The sequence below is a fragment of the Giraffa tippelskirchi genome, chromosome 4 (genome assembly GCF_054371585.1).
Source record: "Giraffa tippelskirchi isolate mGirTip1 chromosome 4, T2T-mGirTip1v1.2.pri, whole genome shotgun sequence".
Taxonomy (NCBI): domain Eukaryota; kingdom Metazoa; phylum Chordata; class Mammalia; order Artiodactyla; family Giraffidae; genus Giraffa; species Giraffa tippelskirchi.
This window is the reverse complement of record NC_137278.1, coordinates 29,277,949-29,298,713: the sequence shown is the minus strand read 5'-3', so window position 1 is coordinate 29,298,713 and position 20,765 is coordinate 29,277,949. Positions and strand designations below refer to the sequence as shown.

Sequence of the window (20,765 nt, the reverse complement as noted above, 5' to 3'; positions counted from 1 at the left end):
ACAGTGAAGTACTTCAGACAGTCTCTCTAGAATTAAGCTGGTCACGTATAGATCTAGGAGTCAACCTTTTCAATCTGCAGGGAGCAACCAAGGTCATGACCTACAACCATGGCAGGAGGGAAGGCTTAACTTGAATAAAAGGAAAAGTGCTGCGAGATAGGCAGCCTCTTCCTTTGTTAAACAGAGAGGCTGGGGCAGGAAATTAAATCCCAGGTTACTGTAGACATAGATGTTTGATACATTTCAAAAGGCCCAAACTGGACTTCCCAGAATTATTCTCTCTCTCACTCACACACACACACACACACACACACACACACCCCATCTTGCATACAGTACTGGCAGGAAGAAGCATGTAGCATGCACTGTTGGCCACATCACATAGGACATCTATTGTACTCTCAGTGAAGCTATGAAGACATCAAGCAGAGAGCCTCCCTCTCAGGGCTGTCTGTCCCAGGGCTGTGCCAAATCAGGTGTCCCACTCACCCTCTTGTGGTCCTTTGCTTCTGAGGACCAGAAGTACACAGATAGTAAGGGTGAGAGCAGTGATGTCTTGGCTGTTGAACAGAAGTGTGTAAATTTATGATTTCCCAAATGTTTTTTTCCCAGTCCTACTTTCTGATGCAGAAGTTTAAGCCTTTAATTTTGTAGAGAGATCAGGGCTAAAGATCTGAGTCAGCCTGGGAGAGAGCATCAGGACCAATCTCCCTAGCTCAGAAAGAGGAGGCTGACGGAGGAATAGGAGAGACACTGGAAAAAGGGAAAGGGCTTAAAGGAACAGAGGGTGGCTGTAGATGCAGGCGCAGCAGAAAGGAAGGGAAGTGACAACTGGGCATCCTCTTTGGCTTTGCTGGGGCCAGCTGAGAAGTGGTTTTGGTAAAAAAAGTTCTCAGTAAATAAGGAAATAATTTCGGCCCTAAATGCCTCCTCATTTCTGATAGCATCTTTTTTTTTTTTTTAAATTATTTATTTCGCTTCACTGGACCTTAGTTGTTACTCACAGGATCTTCAATATTCTGTGGCATATGGGATCGTCACTTGCAGCATGTGGGATCTAGTTCCCTGACCAGGGATTGAACCTGGGCCCCCTGCATTGGGAGCACAGGGTCTTAGCCACTGGACTACTAGAGAAGTCCCCCAATGGCATCTTTTTTTTCAGACTGTTGTTATTCAGTCGCTAAATCGTGTCTGACTCTTTGCGATCCCATGAACAGCGGCACTCCAGATTTCCCTGTCCTTCACTACTTCCCGGAGCTTGCTCAAGCTCATGTCCACCAAGTCAACAATGTCATCCAACCATCTTATCCTCTGTCACCCCCTTCTCTTCCTGCCTTCGATCTTTCCCACCATCAGGGGCTTTTCCAATGAGTTGACTCTTCACATCAGATGGCCAAAGTATTGGAGTTTCAGCTTCAGCATCAGTCCTTCCAATGAATATTCAGGATTGATTTCTTTAGGATTGACTGGCTTGATATCCTTGCAGTCCAAGGGACTCTCAAAAGTTTTCTCCAACACCACGGCTCCAAAACATCAGTTTTTCAGTGCTCAGCTTTCTTTATAGTCCAACTCTCACATTTATACAAGAGTACTGGAAAAACCCTAGCTTTGACTATACAGACCTTTGTAGTCAAAGCAATGTCTCTGCTTTTTCATACGTTGTCTAGGTTTGTCATAGCTTCAATTGCACAAGCTGGTATTTGCTATCATCAGGGTATAGAGAGTGCCTGGTACAGTGAGAAGAACTCTGGGCTAGCTGTGAAGAGTCTGGTTCAAGTCAGGGACCCATCATTTTACCTTCCTGTCCCAGTGAACAAGAGATTCCTATTCTGTGTGTGGGTGTGCTTAGTCGTGTCCAACTCTTTGTGACCCTATGGACTGTAGCCTGCCAGGCTCCTCTGTCCATGGAATAGATTGCCATTTCCTACTCCAGGGGATCTTCCAAACCCAGGAATTGAACCCACATCTCCTGTGTCTTCTACATTTGTCTTGAAAAGTAGTATTGTGAGGATACATGTAGCACGTACCTGCCTTATGAAAGCATCTGATAAACGTAATATATAGATATGTCATGTGGGCAACAGAGCAACCTATTCTGAATGCTACATGTGCTAATTTTCTTTGTTAGTCTTCCTTGTGTCTATGGAGCAGGGAAATAATGGTGAGGAAAAATACATGTGCTTAGTCATTGCCTTTTCTTCCGTGGAACTCCCCCGGGACAGTGTCCAGAATGTATTTGGACATTTAATTCTGACATTTGACAGTCAAAATAATAGGACTTTTTTTAAATCTATGGAATATCACCCAGAATCCTACCATCACACAGAGCACAAATATTTAACTCATTTTACATTAACTTCTGCTTTTCACTTTCATACATATTTGTATTTTAAGCAGATGTCATTATAAGGTGCATGACATTGTATTTTATCAGATAACATTATATGGTAAAATTCCAAGCATTCTCCTGTGCCTTTTCCTAGTCTTTGTAATTACTGTTTTCATGGTTGTATGATGCTGTATCAAGTTAATAGATCACATTTGGCCACCTGGTGTGAAGAGCCGACTCATTGGAAAAGACTTTGATGATGGGAAAGATCAAGGGCAGGAGGACAAGGGGATGGCAGAGGATGAGATGATTGGATGGCATCACCGACTCTATGGACATGAGTTTGAGCAAACTCCGGGAGACAGTAAAGGACAGGGAAGCCTGTTGTGCTGCAGTCCATGGGGTCATAAAGAGTCAGACATGACACAGCAACTGAACAACAACAATGACAACTTAACTCTCCCTTACTAGTTGTTTGTATCCTTACCATTGTTTTGGCAATGAAGCTGGTGGAAAAAATTTCTTTGAATCCATTTTTTTTTTTTTTTTTAGATGTTACTCTGGATTCTAACACCTTGGGAGCCTGCAATGAATATTGTGGATATTGGTTCCCAAATTAAGGAGGTTATGAACTAGCCTTTATTTCAAGATCTGTACAATTGAGACCAACTTCTACACACACCCAAATCTTCCTCACTGTTCTCTCTTTTATGCCCCTCTCCATTAAGAAACTAAAAAGAAAATCAGACCTAGTATTAACAAGATTTGAAACCTATATTCTCTCCCTAATAACTCTATTGTGGTTGAATGGGGCTACTCTATGCTGCTGCTAAGTCGCTCCAGTCGTGTCTGACTCTGTGTGACCCCATAGACGGCAGCCCACCAGGCTCCGCCATCCCTGGGATTCTCCAGGCAAGAATAATGGAGTGGGTAGCCATTTCCTTCTCCAATGCATAAAAGGGAAAAGTGAAAGTGAAGTCGCTCAGTCGTTCGACTCTTAACAACTCCATGGACTGGAGCCTACCAGGCTCCTCCGTCCGTGGGATTTTCTAGGCAAGAGTACTGGAGTGGGGTGCCATTGCCTTCTCTGGCTACTCTATAGAGAATGGTTATAGACAGTTGATATCTAGGCAGTTGATAATGGTTAAGCTCAGAGGATTTGACTCAGAGATATGGAGTCACATCTCTTCTCTGTTACATAATGATTAAATAGCCACAGAAAGTTACTTCATAAGATACAGTTTCCTATATGGAACACATGAGACAACAGAGGTAAAATTGTCAGCACTCCTCTGGCATAGAGTCAACCATCAGTTCAGTTCAATTCAGTCCTGTCCGACTCTTTGTGACCCCATGTACTACAGCATGCCAGGCCTCCATGTTCATCATTAAGTCCCAGAGTTTACCCAAACTCATGTCCATTGAGTTGGTGAAGCCATTCAACCATCTCATCCTCTGTCATCCCCTTCTCCTGCCTTCAATCTTTCCCAGCATCAGGGGTCTTTTCCAGTGAGTCAGTTCTTCACATCAGGTGGCCAAAGTATTGAGTTTCAGCTTCAACATCAGTCCTTCCAATGAACACTCAAGACTGATCTCCTTTAGGATTGACTGGCTGGATCTCCTTGCAGTCCAAAGGACTCTCAGGAGTCTTCTCCAACACCACAGTTCAGAAGCATCAATTCTTCTGTGTTCAGCCTTCCTTACAGTCCAACTCTCACATCCATACATGACTACTGGAAAAAACGTAGCCTTGACTAGACAGACCATTGTTGGCAAAGTAATGTCTCTGCTTTTTAATACGCTGTCTAAGTTGGTCATAACTTTCCTTCCAAGGAGCAAGCGTCTTTTAATTTCATGGCTGCAATCACCATCTGCAGTGATTTTGGAGTCCCCCAAAATAAAGCTGCTGCTGTTTCCACTGTTTCCCCATCTATTTGCCATGAACTGATGGGACCGGATGCCATGATCTTAGTTTTCTGAATTTTTGAGCTTTAAGCCAACTTTTTCACTCTCCTCTTTCACTTTCATCAAGCGACTCTTTAGTTCTTCTTCACTTTCTCATAGGGGTAGTGTTGTCTGCAGATCTGAGGTTATTGATATTTCTCCCGGGAATCTTGATTCCAGCTTGTGCTTCATCCAGCCCAGCATTTCTCATGATGTTCTCTGTATTAAGTTAAAAAAGCATGGTGACAATATACACACTTGATACACTCCTTTCCCTATTTGGAACCAGTCTGTTGTTCCATGTCCAGTTCTAACTGTTGCTTCCTGACCTGCATACAGGTTTCTCAAGAGACAGGTCAGGTAGTCTGGTATTCTCATCTCTTTCAGAATTTTCCACAGTTGTGTGGTCCACACAGTCAAAAGCTTTGGCATAGTCAATAAAGCAGAAATAGATGTTTTTCTGGAACTCTCTTGCTTTTTTGATGATCCCACAGATGTTGGCAATTTGATCTCTGGTTCCTCTGCCTTTTCTAAAATCAGCTTGAAGATCTGAAAGTTCACAGTTCATGTATTGTTGAAGCCTGACTTGGAGAATTTTGAGCATTACTTTACTAGCGTGTGAGATGAGTGCAATTGTGGTAGTTTGAGCATTCTTTGACATTGCCTTTCTTAGGGATTGGAATGAAAACTGACTTTTTCCAGTCCTGTGGCCACTGCTGAGTTTTCCAAAGTATAGCTATTGTTGTTATTATGACTGTCATGTGTCTTCCAGGTTAAGCACCTTAGGCAAGTTATTTAACTTCTTTAAACATCAATTTCTGTATCTATATAATAGAGCTCAGACTGTGATTACAGTGTGTTACAAAGATTAAAGAAAATAATGCTTGCTCGTGTCTTAGAACAGTGCTCATCCCATAGCAACCTTTCAAAATATGTGAGTTACTTTAATTTTTCTGTTAATGATCAGAGCACCTTGGTTAGGCATGTATCACTCTCTCTCCTTGTGGTGGTGGTGGTGGTTTAGTCACTAAGTCATATCTGTCTCTTGTGATCCTGTGGACTGTAGCCTGCCAGGCTCCTCTGTCCATGGGATTCCCCAGGCAAGAATACTGGAGTGGGTTGCCATCAGGAAATGGAGTCCCTGAGGGGATTAAAAAGCCCAAGTCAGTCCTCACCTATTGGATATAAGTGCCAGAGTTTAAATTACATGTACTTAACCTCAAATCTATGGTCTTCATGCTCTTCAAATTCCAGAGGATTCTAGAGGAATGAGACAGGGTTCTTTCTCTCCCCTGTGCCTCAGTTTTACTGAGAGATAATTAGCATATAACACTGTGTAAGTTTAAGGCACACACAGCATAATGATTTGACTCACATGAATAATGAAATGATGACCACAGTAAGTTTGATGAACATCTATCATCTCATATAGACAAAAAAAGAAAAACAAAAACATTTCCCTGTTATAAGAACTCTTAGCCTTTACTCTCTTAACAATTTTCATGTATAACATCCAGCAGTGTTAATTATATTAATCATATTGTACATGACATCCCTAGTATTTGTTTGTCTCATAATGCGGAAGTTTGTACCTTTTGAAGACCTTTATCTAATTCCCTGTGCCCCCAACCCCTGCCTCTGATAACCATAAAACATGATCTCTTTTTCTGTGAGTTTGTTTGGCTGTTTCTTTTACAGTGTAATTGACCTATAACACTATGTTAGATCTTGGTGCACAATATAGTGATTTGATACCTCTATACACTACGAAATGATCACCACGATAAGTCTAGTTACCATCTGTCCCCATACAAAGGTATCACCGCATTACTGACTATATATATTCTTGTGAGCAGACTTCTGTAATTCAGCCAGAGGCACAGCCGAGCATGGAAAGGTAGGGTGGAATGTAGAGGCACCTTGAGGGCTCAGGAATGTGTGAGAGTGTGTGCTAGGGGGACAGAGCAGGATGCACCCTGCCTGGAGAGGGGCCTGGGAAGACCCTGAAGAGGAGGGGTCTATGCTGGGTTTGTACTGTTCCCTGAACTGATATCAATTGTGAATTCCAGGAGAGCACTGTCGAAATGAACTTAATATTTCTCCAGATGAGAAAAGGTGCCCTTGGGGAAGGAAAATCTGGCTGGGCTCTGACATTCAATTTCCAGCACTTTAGCTTCTAAGAGAACTCTAAAGACGCCTTCCTAACCCACTTTCCTGCTACATTTCCCAGCCCCTCTTCCTGCCCCCACCCTTTGCCCTGCAGGCTGCTGCTCAGGCCACAGGCCGTGGATTCTTCAAGAAGCAGTTCATTCCGCTCCGGACCCTGACCTGGGTTTTTTCTAGTAGGAAGGCCAAAATGGAGGGTTGAGAAATGTGAGAATGAGATGAATGACCGAAGGAGAGACTATCCTTTCTGGCCATCCTCTCTTTAATTCACTGGCAGTCAATTTAGTGGAAATGTGTTCAAGTGAAAGAAAGAAAAAAGAAATGAAAAATCCCAGGAAGGTTCATGGAGTTTGGAATATAATTTTGCATGGACTGGAGAGTTAAGAAGCACTTTTCCATTTGATACTGAATTCATATTTGGATTGATGCATTTTTCAGCACTGGCTATACCAGCACATTTGCCTGGAGGAAGTCCTGAGAACATTCCCAAGTGCCCTCTTTTAAGTAAGTTGTAAAGATGAGTTAGATTGGAAGGTGGACAGAAGTCATGCTTCTTTATCCCTTGCACTTTCAGCAGACACCAAGGACAACTTGTTCCAGACATAAGGGCAGAAATGAACCGTCATATCCACACTTCACCCAGAAGGGCCTTCACCAACATCCTGTCTTTTGAAAAAGCAGCAGACACGTGGACAGAAGTCATGCTTCTTTATCCCTTGCACTTTCAGCAGACACCAAGGACAACTTGTTCCAGACATAAGGACAGAAATGAACCGCCACATCCACACTTCACCCAGAAGGGCCTTCACCAACATCCTGCCTTTTGAAGAAGCAGCAGACACGACTAGGTCAGAGCTGATCTGCGTGCAGGTAGGTGAGCTTGGCCTTCGGATGACTCCAGAGGGTTCAGTGGAGCTGAGACCAACAGTCCACACACAGTTTTCTTAAAAAAAAAAAACAAAAAAAACAAAAAAACCCAACGATCTATTTTTTGCTGTGCTGGGTCTTTGTTGCCGCACACAGGTTTTCTCTAGTTGCTGTGAATAGGGGCTACTCTCTAGTTGTGGTGCTTTGCATTGTGGTGGCTTCTTTTGTGGCACACAGCCTCTAGGGCATACGGTCTAAAGTAGTTGCAGGTCCTTGAGCTCGAGAGCACAGGCTCAACAGCTGTGGTGCATAGGCTTCATTGTTCTGCTGCATGTGGGATCTTCCCTGATCAGGGATTGAACTTGCGTCTCCTGAACAGCAGGCAAATTGTTTTCCACTGAGCCACCAGGGAAGCCCCCATGCAGTTTTTTTTCTATAGTCCCACAAAATTATGTCTGTGTGATAACAGCTACTGTATCACACTTGTCCCCTGATGGCTTTGCTCCCTGGTTGGGTTGTGAGCTCCTTGAGGCAAGATGTCCTTTATTCACCATGGTTTCTGGACGTGGAGGCTGCTCAGGATCAGTATGGGACTGCTGCTGCTGCTGCTGCTAAGACGCCTCAGTTGTGTCCGACTCTGTGCGACCGCATAGACGGCAGCCCACCAGGCTCCCCAGACCCTGGGTAAAAGCCAGGATGCTGGTGGGAGGCAGCCTGGGTTCTAGTGTGGGATTCTACTGTTCACTCTGTTCCCTGACTGCATACTGAACTTCTCTATGAATCGATTTCTTCATCTATAAAATCAGGCTAATTTTCAGTGTTGATCACAAAGGGCAGGTGTACAGATTAAGTGAGATACTGACTGTATTGAATGACTTGCTGGACACCTTGAACCACTTCACTGTGTTGGAGTCATTACTATAGTTACTTTTACTACTGTTATTTTCATGTTAAAAAACCACAGCAAAGATAAGGAGAAATAGGCATGTATCACAATGAGCATTCTATTCTTGCTTTGTTTTCTTTCCTGCCTAATCTGAGTGAAAATTATGTAGGTAATCATGCAGTGATTTCTTTAGACAGTGGATTTCTGGCTTATCACATCTGAAATCATATGCCTACTTGTATGTGCTCAGTTGCTAAGTCGTGTCCGACTCTTTGTGACCCCACAGACTGTAGCTCACCAGGCTCCTCTGTTCATGGTATTTCCCAGGCAGGAATACTGAAGTGGGTTGCCATTTCCTTCTCCAGGGGATCTTCCCGACCCAGGGATTGAACCCACGTCTCCTGCACTGCAGGCAAATTCTTTACCACTGAGCCACCAGGGAAGCCCATATGACTACTTACTGCATGCTTGTTTATCTTCTGTGTTTCTTTACTAACAGTCAGACTTCTGTTCTGGTTCTTCACTACAAGGTGTTTAGCACATAGTAAATGCTTAGCAAACATTTCCTAAGTTACTGACTTGATGAAGGAAAACATCCCTGGAGTTTCATATTTACCAGTTTTAGACATCAAACAGAGAGAATGCCTCTTAGTTCCAAGTTAAAAAACCCCAGGTTAGGGGGCCCTTAACCTAGTTTGGGTCAAATGCCCAGTTAGCAGGTATGGTACAGGGTCACAGGGTAACATGGCTCTTCTGAATGTTAAATGGAGGGAGAGGGAGCAATTCCAGAACAAGAAGGCAATGCTCAGCTGATAAAACAGCAGATATTGAACAAAAATTATACAGTCCTTTCCTCTAAGGAGTTTACCTATAGTAATTTCCTCCTTTTCTCTCTAGTTTTGAATTTTGGAAGGGCAAGGCCATCTTGACCCAGAAAACCCTTTATTCATTTACCCGAAAGAAGATTACTTCCATCTTACTCTACAATCAGGCAGCAAGTATTTACTGAGTAATGATTGCCTGCCAACAGCATGCAGTAAGTACCCTGTGATGTAGAGAGATAGACATGCAAAGTAGAGAAATAGATTTGGGAGTCATTTACATCCTGGTGAGAGAAGAAGCACTGCAAACAGATGAGCTCTCAGAGAAGACAGGTGGAGAGGGGAAGGAAGAGGATCCACAGTCTTGGGAGACACCTCCACAGACGGAGGGAGGTTGGCAACCACCTGCCAGCTGGGGCTGAGTGAGGACAAGCCTCAGGGAGCCCTGTTCTGCACAGACCTGTGTCAGGAGAGGGACCGATACCAGGAGGAAGCCCACCCCAAACACCATGAGCACCTTGAGGACACAGGTTCTGTCATGCCCGCATCTGTTTTCTCATTCTCTGGCACAAGGTTCTGCTTCTTAAACAACCACAGGTGGTGGATGGATAAAACATCCCAGTTCTTAAGATAGGCGTTGCAGCCTGTCGTGATCATGGGAAAGCACCATCAATCTCTTTGCCCTCCAAACTGAAAGACAAATGGTCTAGTGCCATTACCCTTCCTCGTCTGATATTGGTTACTGTTAGTTATCTTAACAAGCCTCTGTGAGGTCTCTTCCATGCTTTGAGAGATCCATAAACACAATAATCTCAGGAATATATGGTGTCCTTAGGGATATTCAAGCACACAGAGTTCTAGCAGCATGTGAGCTAAATTGATAGACTTTTAAAAATGATTGACAATTACCAATAGCTGGAGGTTTGAAAACTTATTTTATGCACTCTGTGAATATACTGCTTCAAGTGCTATTTCTTAGAGGGCCCATGATTCATCCTCTGCAGAAAGCACATTTAAAAAAAAATTGTTCAAGGGAAATCTGGTGAACAAAATACACCTGACTAGATTAGACACTTGTTTGATAACTGAATCACATGTTGCTTACATGCTTCACCTGCTGTGAGCCCTCCTGCCATGCCAAAGGCAAACTTGTTCATCCACCTAGCATGTGTTATGCCATGTGACCAAAAATGCACATCCTTTGCACTCAAGTAAAGTGTAAGAAAATCCCATGGACGGAGGGGCCTGGTAGGCTGCAGTCCATGGGGTCGCGAAGAGTCAGACACGAGTGAGCGACTTCACTTTCACTTTTCACTTTCATGCATTGAAGAAGGCAATGGCAACCCACCTATTCTCTTGCCTGGAGAATCTCACAGACGGTGGAGCCTGGTGGGTTTCCGTCTATGGGGTCGCACAGAGTCGGACATGACTGAAGTGATTTAGCAGCAGCAGCAAGGTGTAAGAGCTAATAAGGGAAGATAAGAGGGGATGCAGAAAACTATAATACAAGGCAACAGTTGGTAATTACCAAACATCCACATATTTCCCAAAGAGGTAAAATGTAACATTTTTGAGTAAATGAATAAATGAAGGCATTGACTAGAAGAGTGTATGTGAGCTCTGCGGAGGGAGATGAGTATCTCATGAAGTGATAATATATACCTTCCTGTTGGATATGGAACTGGAGAGGAAGAATGAGTTTGGGTGGGTGGAGCTGAAGGGAGAAAATAACAGTATGTATTTGGGAAAAGAGCCTGGGCAGAAGCATTGAGATAGGAACCAGAGAGACCATGGAGGCCAGGCAGGCAGGTTTGCGGCAGATGGCAGGCAAGCTTGCTCAGAGGATATAAAGGATCTTGGAGAGTTGTGATATTTATCATATCACCCCTAGCTAAACACAGGATTCTAGGGTACTTGATTTTCATTTATTAAATAGCCAATGAATTCTTTTTGGATATAATAATTCTTACAGAGGACATGCTATCATAGTATATCATATGCAAGTCACTCTCCATTATATGGGGTCTTCAACAAGTTTTTGTGCATTAAACGGTGATAAACTTGGGTAGAACAGTCTATAAATGATGTTTAAAATAACTTTAAGAAAGAGGACAGTGGTGTTTACAATTATGTATATGGCGTTCTTATTGGAGAAAGTGCAAGTGAAGTCGCTCAGTTGTGTCCGACTCTTTGCCACCCATGGACTGTGCCTGCACCAGGATTCTCCATCCATGGGATTCTCCAGGCAAGAGTACTGGAGTGGGTTGCCATTTTCTCCTCCAGGGGATCTTTCCGACCCAGGGAATCGAACCCAGGTCTCCCAAATTGCAGGTAGACGCTTTACCCTCTGAGCCACCAGGGAAGCTTTCTTATTGGAGATCCTCTGACAAATATATAATTCTACTTTAAAATGATACATAATTGCTTATGCACAGTCCCATTGATGTCTTTTGTTTCTTAGAAAATAATTGCTATTTAAAAGAGATTTTATTATTTCAAATACCTCAAATATACAGGAGGGCAATTACTCACTCTTGTCCTCATACTTTTTATATTGAAAAAATTGGATAAATATTGGGAACCTCTTTCAATCTAAGATGAAGGCGAACACCGAAGGGCCTGACTTTGTCCACTATGTTACAATAGTGGAATATTCTATAACCTCTTCCTCACTGTTGATAATATGCTTGAAGCTTGGATCTTAGTAGCCACTGGATAAGGATACAGAAATGTGAATAACTGATGGAGATGTCACATTTGAATAAATCAACAAGTATAAACAATTTTATCGGCTCATTTCATCCTAGACCAACCTTTTGCATATTACAGCTTGGGCTGTTAACTGGCTTTTATAGTGTTTAAGTACCTTATATTCTATTTGAAATAAATGGAGGTATAAATAAATAAGCAAGAGAATAGATCTTCAAATATAATATACTGGTGAGATAGCAAATTAGATTACATGAAAGCAGCCATCATTCTATATACAGAGACATGAACTTTTTCCTTGCTAATTGAGGGAGGACTTGGTTTTGAGCCCTCCCTGAAAAAGCAGAGAAGTGGCCTTGTGTAGGGAATCAGGAATTATGGAGTTCAGGGATTGGTAGAATTCTAAAAACAAGAGTGTTTAGATATTGGTGGATCTTTAGCTGTGTAAGCATGGTTCCTCAAAAATCTTTGTTATTCATTGGCTGACTTTCAGAAATGTTGAGTTGTCACCAACTGGCTGGCCTTCAAAAGCATGATTCCTGATGTGAGGCTGTCATTGATCAATTAGGATGGATATAGACTTGGTTCTAGCAATTACCTGCTGCTATGGCTGAAGAGAAATTAGTCCTTTTCCTATGAAGATAGGGGTCTTTTTTTGTCACTAGACACCATTGTTATCATCCTCCATGCATAAAATTTAAAACGCTAGTCTGACCTCTTTTTTTATCCGTGTTGAGGAATACAGTAAGAAAGGATAAAATTCTTTTTACAAGATAAAGTATAGAAAATACCAAATATTAACACAGGCTGTCAGCAGTGTTGACAGGTGAAGATAACAAGTGATATATGAATCATTAACTTTCAAATTAAAATTTTCTATCTCTGGTTATATTATAGTCCTGAGATGCTCTAAGTTTGACTATGTATTTGCATTGCCTTCCATATTATCTGGAGCATATTCATTTACTTCAGATCCCTGTCATCTTTTGGAGAAAAATGGACATGATAAGTTGAATTAGTTTGACATATTAGTTTGGAAAAAATAAAGGTATAAAAAGGTGTCAGGTTTAAATAACTATTATCTTTATTTCCTCTTTGTAAAAGCTCTTTTTTGAAAGAACTTTGCATTCCGGGCTCTGTAACAGTGAGGATGGTGTGAAGGCCATTGGCTGATACATGGCCCAAACAAGAGTCAGTTTGGAACTAAAAGTTCAAATTTTCTATATATACCAAAATAAGCCATTATCCTCTGAGGCTACTGACCTCATCTCCCAGTGCTTTATTTAGTACTATCAGAGAAGTTTGTCATAGCATACCCCTGAGACCAACCTTGGGACCACTAAAATATTCTTTCATTTTTAAACATCTGCTGTTGCTATGGGTCTGTGTGTTCCTCTGGGGACCCCCACAGACTGGTTAAGAAAAGAGCAAAGACCTGTCTGTCACTATTTTGGAATAAGATGGACTCTGAGAAATGCCAGAGAAGGAAACCATTGATTGACAAGGGAAGAGTGATGAGAGAGAGTTACCTGGGGGAGATGTTTACACAGTTGAGAGGGCAGTTTGAAATAGGCTGATGGAAGAGGACTGATATGAAGAACTGACTCATTTGAAAAGACCCTGATGCTGGGAAAGATTGAAAGCAGGAGGAGAAGGGGATAAGATGGTTGGGTGGCATCACCGACTCAATTGACATGAGTCTGAGTAAACTCCCGGAGTTGGTGATGGACAATTGACAGGGAGTCCTGGTGTGCTGCAGTCCATGGGGTCGCAAAGAATCGGACACAACTAAGCAACTGAACTGAACTGAACTGATGGAAGAGGATTTCAGGAAGTAACAAGAGCATCAGCCTAAACAGAGCCAGAAAGTGAGAGGGAGAACAGGGGAGGAGACTGGCAGCTGTGCAGAGGGCACCATGTTGGAAGCAGCTTCTTCTGTTCATCTTAAATGGTGCAACCAGGAAGAGGTGGGAAGGGTGACAAAGAAGCTGAAAGAGAAAGGACCCTGTCTTTATCGACATTCTCCCCTTGCTGGAGCCACACCTTGGAGCCCTTCAAAGCACTTATAATCACTCTGCTTAACATTTCTCACTTAATTGCATCTCCTCCTGTATTGTTCTCTAATTGTTTCAGGTGTGTCTAAGTCAGGTTTCCTAGAGGGCAAATCTGCATTTGCTTTCTCAGTTCTTTACAGCAGAGCTAAGCACAGGGTTGAAAGCATAATTAAGCAAGCTCTCATTTCAGACTTGATTGGCTGACTGATTAAAATGGAAGTAAACAGCGCAAGTGATTATTTTGTCTATTGGTAAGAAGACTGGAAGACATTCATTTCCTAAGTGTTGCTGGATGAGTATGAGAAAAGTCAGGGCTGCCTCCCTCCCTTAGACCTCAGTCTGACAATCTGTAAAATGTGATGACTTGAATTTTGTCAACACTGGTGTTGCTCCAGAAGGCCCAGGACTTACATGGACTGGGGTTTCAGCCCACTTTTTGCAAAATGTTCGTCGCATCCTGTAGAGAAGCGATGCACAGAGCTTTGTGCTTAGAATTTTAATGCCGGGGGAAGAGCCACTGTGAGTTATACTTCTTTTCCTGCATTTAAATTCTTTTAAAAAATGGTGAAATGGTGAAGGCATCTTGAGAAATGTTTTACTATTTTACTTTTGGTTCCCAAATTATGCACTGCCTGGATTTGTGTACCCCTCGATAATGAGGGAACATCACAGGCTGGATGATAACAATAACTCCCGAATAGGGTGAGAAAGTCGTTTATCTTTCTGTTTCCACTCTGCCGGCAAGCATCTGAAAATCACTAACATTCCTATTTGAATAAATATTTTGGTAAGATATGTTCATTTGAATTTTTACCCTCAATAACTCAGATTGTGATGGGAAGAAAGAAAAGAGATGAAATAGTTTTTATTAAGAATTTCCACTGCATTTCTGAAAGTGCTGTTCATATTAGAATATCTTTTACTATTTGATATTTTTTTTCTTTTCCTGAACAGGTTTGACTCCGTTAGAGGTATACTACTCAACAGGGATGTGTGTATGGGGAATGACAACAGGAAAAAAATTGAAGATAATCCCTTATCCTCCTCATACATTTATCACCTGCTCTCTGCAGGTGTTACCAATTATGTTATAGCTCTTGCTACCCCAAAGCCTTTTTATTTCCTCTCTCAGATTTTGAAAGGTAGATACTGGAGTATCTATGCTCAGTTGAATTCTGTGCCCTCTTGATACCAAATGCCTAACTTCTCCAATTAAGGCATTTAAGAGGCTGCTAATGATAACACATCATGATGGTCCATATGGAAGATCAGGAGAAACAGCTAAGTTGAAGTAGATGTCTCGTTCAGATTGTGAACAGTATTTAACCTAATAGCAAGCAAAAAAGGGTGTGTTGGAGGAAATCAACAAATAGTCACCCGAGGGCCTCCTGTAGTCAGTCCTGTTTGCCTTGCTGTGGGAAACAGAGAGCTAAACAAGACAGAACCCCTGGCCTGGGGAAGTTCACAGGAGACTTGAGGAGACTGATTATAAAAAATACGAGGTGAAAAAATATACAGCCCCGAAAGGAGTCAAGCTCAGCTAGATTGCACAATTTCAGAGGCAGAAGATGTATCAGACAGTGAGGCAGGGCATGCTTGAAAAGGCAATAATATAATAAAAAGTATCCATACATATGATGTTTGTTATCAAATTGATATAATGTCTTTTCCTTTGCTCTCACGCATCTCTTGCACAGTTCATGTTTTCCGAGTTTCAGCATCTTGCTCACACATCTTTTAGAGGCATGCACCTTCCCATCATCCTAATATTTTCTACCATCGCTGTATAAGCTGTCTAAACTCTGGATCATCTCTCTCCAACACAGAACATATTGTTCTAACTATCACCTCCCATCACCTGGATAGTCTACCTCTTGTAATGCAACCCAACATTACAGTAAATTTTGTCATGTAGCAGTGCACTATTATGGGCATCTAAGTCTCTGTTTCCTTTTCTGTATCAGTTCTTATTAAGTCACATCTCCCAAAGGAATTTGGGGAATTGAAATTTGAAATCCCTCTGTGGGATCAGCTTCATTTTTAAAAAATCAGCCAGTTTGTTTTTACCTATTATTTTAACCAAGCACGTTTTTCTTAGATCTTAATAATATCATCACATGTATTAGTGACTCTTCTCAGGCTTTGCTACTGCTACTGCTATGTCGCTTCAGTCGTGTCCGACTCTGTGCGACCCCATAGACAGCAGCCCCCCAGGCTCCGCCATTCCTGGGATTCTCCAGGCAAGAACACTGGAGTGGGTTGCCATTTCCTTCTCCAATGCATGAAAGGGAAAAGTGAAAGGGAAGTCACTCAGTCGTGTCCAACTCTTAGCGACCCATGGACTGCAGCCTACCAGGCTCCTCTGTCCATGGGATTTTCCAGGCAAGAGTACTGGAGTGGGTTGCCATTGTCTCAGGCTTTAGGTAACCACTATCTAAATTCTTCAGAATATTCATGTGTTGTTGTTGTTTTCTAATATCATGCTATACTGCACGGGAAGATTGAGAATTTAGGTTCACCCACTCTTTTTGGTATAGGAAATATGTTACATATTTCAGAAAGGCCATTTATCCTTCTTCACTATAACCATCTTTTGGAAAGACAAGCATTCAAATGGTCCTTCCTCCACTATGCAAAGTAGCATAGCCTTGGAAACCACAGAAATATATATTCATTAATGAATGAAAGAAAAGTACAGGATATGCAAAGACTTTGCCTTAATCATAGGTCAGGTGTTATTTGGTACAGACATAGTCAGCTTAAGCATCCAGAATTATAGTTTAACACATTTCTGAAAAGGAGGAATAAAAAAATACTGTCTCCCCCACTGTGCCTTCCAAAGTGACTTATGTTGCTTTATGCTAATATTAACAGGCTGCTTCAGGCTGGAACAACATGCTGGAAAATTGTGGTCTGCAGTGCATTTCCTTTGATGTTACTCCATGGCGAATTGGCAGGGAGTATGCACAACCTTGGATGGGTGTAGTTAGCCAAGTTCAGAACTCTTTGCATCTATGTCTGGGGACAGCTCCCTGTACATAGGTATTACCTTCCATTTCATTTAAGACTCTTCCATGAAGAACAGATTATGGTTTCCAAGGAAATGTATTGTCCTTGCCCTTGTTTTAGGTAGCACTTGCTTAGTGGTTTGCTTGAGTCCAATTCCTTCTTCCTCTTTCTCTTCTTCCCCTCTTTCCTCTTTCCTTCTCCACCTCCTCCTCCTCCCCCTACTCCTCCTGTCTTCCTGCTGCTTCTTCTGTTTCTCCCTCCTCCTCCTCTTCCTATTGTTGTATTTGTTATTATCAAAGCAGAATGAAATTTAAGAGAACGAATGGTATATCACCATAAAAGATGCATTATTAGATGGCTCAAAACTTGTGTAAATTGAACGCTGGATAGTGCTTCCATTCTGATAACATGATAACAACCTTCTCATGACAAAACACTAAAGTTACTGTCGCACTGCAAAGCATTACTTAATGAGCTTTAGCATAAAAATAATTTTTGAAAAATATGCACTAAATTCTTTATCTTCCTTACCTCTTAAAATCCCCATCATAAGCCTACAAGATTGATGCCATTGTCAAGGCTGGTTGCTCAGGCTCTGAGGGTAGGGTGCCTGATTCAAATCCTGGCTCCACCTCTTGTCTCATGAGTGAAATTGGTAAAATCCCTTAACCTCTCAGTTTTCCATCTGTTAAATATTGCTAATGGTTTTATATATATATATACATACACACAATGTATATATTAGGGCTATCATAAGAATCAGCATAAGATAATAGATGCATAGTATTTATTAAAATGTCTAGAAAATGGTAATTAAAATGGCTAACATTTAATAAGTACTTACCCTGTGTTAGGGCTTCCCTGGTGGCTCAGAGGGTAAAAAATCTGCCTGCAATGCAAAAGACTCGATTTTGATCCCTGGATCAGGAAGATCCCCTGGAAAAGGGAATGGCTACCCACTCCAGTATTCTTGCCTGGAGAATTCCATCACAGAGGAGCCTGGCAGGCTATAGTCCATGGGGTTGCAAAGAGTAGGACATGACTGAGTGACTAACACTTTCACACTTACCCTGTGTTAGCCACTGACCTAAGAGCTTTATATACAGCATTGATTTAGTTCTCACAAAGACCACTATCTTCTTCAGTTTACTTATTAGGAAAATTAAGGCTAGTGAGGAAAGGTATCCAAGGGTACACAGCTCACTGGGAAGTAGATAGTAATAACAGAACCTGAATCTGGACATGTATGTTCCTGGCTCAGATTAAAAAATCAGTCAGCGTTCATTTTTGTGATCGTGATTGCTGTTTGAAACCTCAAATATAAAAGTAGATACACTTCCCTAACATAATGAGAGAAAAGATGATTTGACAATTGCTTTGCAGAATGAAATTTATAGACACAATCTACTGAGCATGATGATTAGTATAATTAAACCACTTACTGAGCACTTGAAGGCTGGATAACACCTTAGGCTTGTTTCTTCCAGAAACAGCTCCATACTGTCTCTGTCCCTGTGGTCTCTGATTTACTAGACAAAAAACTGTGAGTAAGCCTTGGGAGTGGGAGTTGGGGGAGTCAGATCTAGAGTTTGTACACCAAAGCTCTCTTACCTGTTTTATGCTTCTCTTGAAAATCATCCATTCAATGAAGGGAGTCTTCAGATGGTTGGAAGGATCACATAGAAATGTTTAACTCATTGTAATAAGGCTGTCCCATAGACCTTTCTGTGATGAAGGAACTCTACAACTGTGCTCACCTACATAGTAACCACTAGACTAGTATAGCTCTTGAGTACTTGAAATGTGGCTTATATGACTGAAGAATTAAACCTTTAATTTTATTTAATTTTAATTAATTCTAGTTACTACCATCTCATTTCTTTTATCATACAGTCTGGCTTCTTCTTACACTGTCTTCCCCACATTGTTTCCCTTAAATCTTTTCCTCTGGGTCTGGAATTCCACTTAGAATTGTACGAGGCTGGATGCAGGTAATTGGTGACTAGCTTTCATTGAACAATACCATAAAACATATTCTCTTTCTCACTCTCCATCAGATAAAACATCCAAAGCTGTATTCCTTTCATTCAGTCCCCTGTCTGGATGGTTATCTTGCAAATGATATGTCCAAACCATGCTACAGACCTGCAAGTGAGCCACCTCAAAACAGCCAATACCGTAGATTTGGTAGCTTTTTCAGAATCTTTACTTTGGTGCTTGCTCTGTGTTATGGCACTGTGGTCGGATGAACCTGATGTCATATAGCCATCAGCATACACTAGTGACAAGCTGTCAATGACATTGAGGGATTATCTGCCAGTTGTATACACTTTCTCGAGGACAGTGTTTCCAGTAACAAGGAGCGAAGCATATGCCTTGAAACTTTGCAGACATGAAATATTTTCCAGCTTCTTAATTTGCAAAATCCCTATCCCAAATATGAATTGTGGGGGTATTAAAGGACAAAGCTGGAAGAGTTGAAGGAAAAAAATAAAATAACATATGTGCCTGGAGATCAGTTATATTTTTGAATAAGCTTTCTTTAGAAGTGATAGAAATGAATTCAATCAGATGAGGCTGTGAGGACTCTTTCAATTTGGCAGAGACTCAATGTTCTATTGCAGAACAGAATTTAGTGTTGACAGACAGCCCGGGGAGAAGAGAAAAATGCATGTCTTCTGTTCATGACTTCTAGTCCATGGGAGGACCAGATTTTTGTGGTCTCCTCGCTTACCTGGTGTTGGTGAAATTTTTTTAGTCATACTTCCAACAGGACAATGTGTTATAAAATGATTGCATGTTTCAGAACAACTAAAGTACCATAATAAAAAGCAGCTTATCAAACTCAACCATTTTTTTCTGATCCCACATCCTATTTCAGAGTTCACCAAATGGAAGTTGATGATTCTGGCATCAGCATCTTAGAGATTTGCATCTGAAACACAGTCCGACCTTTACAGACATGTGCTTGTCTTTGGCTCTGTGGTAACTGACTTCTAGAAATCTTTAACTTCCCTGTTGTATCTTAAAATAGATGCCTGATATTGGAGGAAATAGATAGATGACACATTATCAATAACAAGGCCAATCTAATCAGCCACATGGCCAGAGACTACCACTGAAGGAATAATGGGAGAAGGGCAATACTGATGAAGATGACCTGACCTTCTGCCTCGACTAACATGGTCCTGTAGAAAAAGCCCTCACCCGGGAGTCAGACGACCTGGATTCAACCCTGATATTGATATCTAGGTCACTGATTTAACCCCCTCTTTCCATTTCTTTGTTTGCAAAGAAGAAATGATAACTTTTCCTACTCCTATCTCAAGTGCTATTTGAATACCAAATAAAATAATGTTTGTGAAAATGCTTTGGGAATTACATGGATTTGAAAATACAGTGATTTGTTTACAGATAGCACCGCAGACACAAATTTCCAGTAGTCTGATTTGTAGAAAGATGACACAGAGGCTTGTAAGAAAGGTTTCTTGTGGGCAAAAGGGGACAGAGCCAGAGAAAGGGTGTAGGAGGGAGAAAGCTATGAATAGGCTTCACGTAACATTTAATTATGGAATGTGATAAAATGTTGCTGTGTCCGAGAGAGGGTAAATTATCAAATATCTTACAGGATAAATTCCAGTAATGACTTCATTCCATAAATAATAAAATCATCCAAATTCAATTTGGAAATTGTTAAACTTCACATAAACCAGGATGTTTTATATGCATTATATCTATACGCAGGAAATCAAACTATAAGTAAATTCCATATGTTAGGTTCAAAGAACAGTTTTTTTCCAAAGGAAAGAAGGCGTATCATGAAGTGCTCTGATTTTTCATGGTATATGTTGTACTTGGGCTTGTTGCTCCCAATTTTGAAAAACATGATGTTGAGATCCTATGTACCGAGGTACAAGCCATTGTGAATTCCTGGAAAAAGCCTGTGTGTGCAGCAATAATTATAATGTAAGGGGGGGAAA

General features: G+C 41.4%; 1 long non-coding RNA gene across 1 annotated transcript in view; it reads left to right on the top strand.

Moving 5' to 3' along the window:
- Positions 1-20,137, top strand: part of LOC145546563 (uncharacterized) — a 95,030-nt gene extending 74,893 nt beyond the window's left edge. Inside the window, exons 2-4 of the long non-coding RNA XR_014083032.1 lie at positions 7,014-7,309; positions 9,090-9,228; positions 19,667-20,137. This is a non-coding gene — a long non-coding RNA (uncharacterized LOC145546563). The remainder of the gene's footprint in view (positions 1-7,013; positions 7,310-9,089; positions 9,229-19,666) is intronic.
- Positions 20,138-20,765: the final 628 nt, after the last annotated feature.